Genomic DNA, 1,551 nt, shown 5'->3' with positions numbered 1-1,551 from the left:
CTTTTGAAGTCACCCAAGCTGTAGTGCTCTGTTTTATGTAGCTAACACTGTGTATATGTGCACGTGTGTGTGCATGTGTGTGTATATGCATGTGTGTATATGTGCATCTGTGTATATATGCATGTGCATATATGTGTGCATGTGTATATGTGCATGTGTGTATATGTGCATGTGTATGTATATGTGCATGTGCGTGTGCATGTGTGTATATGTGCATGTGTGTATATGTACATGTGTGTGTATATGTGCATGTGTGTGTGTGCATGTGTGTGTATATGTATACAGCTATGTTATTGTGGAAAGCCAGACCAGAACTTTATGTACCAAGGCACATGTAGCACTCCCAGCACAAGGACTGAACCCCGCTCTACAAACTGGCAGCATGTGGTCATCTCTGGATCAGTAACTGGGGGTCTTGCACCTTGCCCCCTAAATGTCAGGGTCTATTATAGATGCCTCTTGCCAGTGAATGCTGGGCATGTAAGCGGCTCATGACTTATGTCCTGATCTCATAGGACTTCAGACGGAGAGAAATGGCACTCAAGATGTGCATACCCGAGAAATCACAGGCCAGGATCTTCATGCACACTTGAACTTAATGCAGGTGACAGGGTCTTGAACTATAGACTAAACCTGGTGCTGTTAGAAAGAGTGGAACGGAGGCTTGAAAAGACACAGAGAGGAACCTAAGTGACTTGTGACCATAGGTTGCACTATGGCGGCTTCAACAACATGCTTGCAAGTTTCTTGTCTATCAAAAGGTAGATTCTATGTCCCACAATAGACTAGAGCTCTCCTCAGGGACTCGCCACAGTCTCGGCATTGGGGTTTGTCTGCTGTGGGGTGGTGTGTGAGACACAGTCTTCCCAAGGCTCAGGCTGGCCTTGACTCCTTATTCTCCCACCACCGTATCCTGAGTCCTGGGATGACAGATGTGCGTCCTGTGGTCACCAGGCCCAGCCAGTAATGTGACCTCTGAAGCCAGGTCATAAACGGTGACACAACCTCATGGGTTTCTTGGGACATTTTCTGTTGATCCCCAGGTGCCTTCTGGTGAACGAGTCTGGGCCAGACTGCATGTTAACTGCAGCCCTTGTGAGGAAATAAGACCTTGAATAGACTCTGACCCCAGCCACCATCCAACTGCAAGCTTTTGCAAAGCCACCATTTTGCTGAGTCCAACTCACTTCAAAACTCTGGAAGGTAAGAAGTGATTTTGTTTTGTTTTGTTTTGTTTTGTTTGTTTTTTGAAACAGTTTCTCTTTGTAGCCCTGGCTGTCCTAGAACTCACTCTATAGACCAGGCTGGCCTCAAACTCAAAGATCTGCCTGCCTTTAGGTACTGGGATTAAAGGCATGTGCCACCACTGCCCAGCCAGAAGTAATCATTTGTAATGTGTTACTTTAAGCCTCTAGTAGGGATGTTTTGGCGGCTGTGATGAGAGTGAAGAAGTATTTGCAGGAGTGAAGATATTAGAAACAGATACCATGGCCTCTTATGGATATCAGACAGTTAAGACAAGGCACTCCTGGGGGACGGGGGGGGGGGGAG

The sequence above is a fragment of the Peromyscus maniculatus genome, chromosome 10, assembly GCF_049852395.1.
Source record: "Peromyscus maniculatus bairdii isolate BWxNUB_F1_BW_parent chromosome 10, HU_Pman_BW_mat_3.1, whole genome shotgun sequence".
Lineage (NCBI taxonomy): Eukaryota > Metazoa > Chordata > Mammalia > Rodentia > Cricetidae > Peromyscus > Peromyscus maniculatus.
This window is presented reverse-complemented; position numbering follows the sequence as displayed.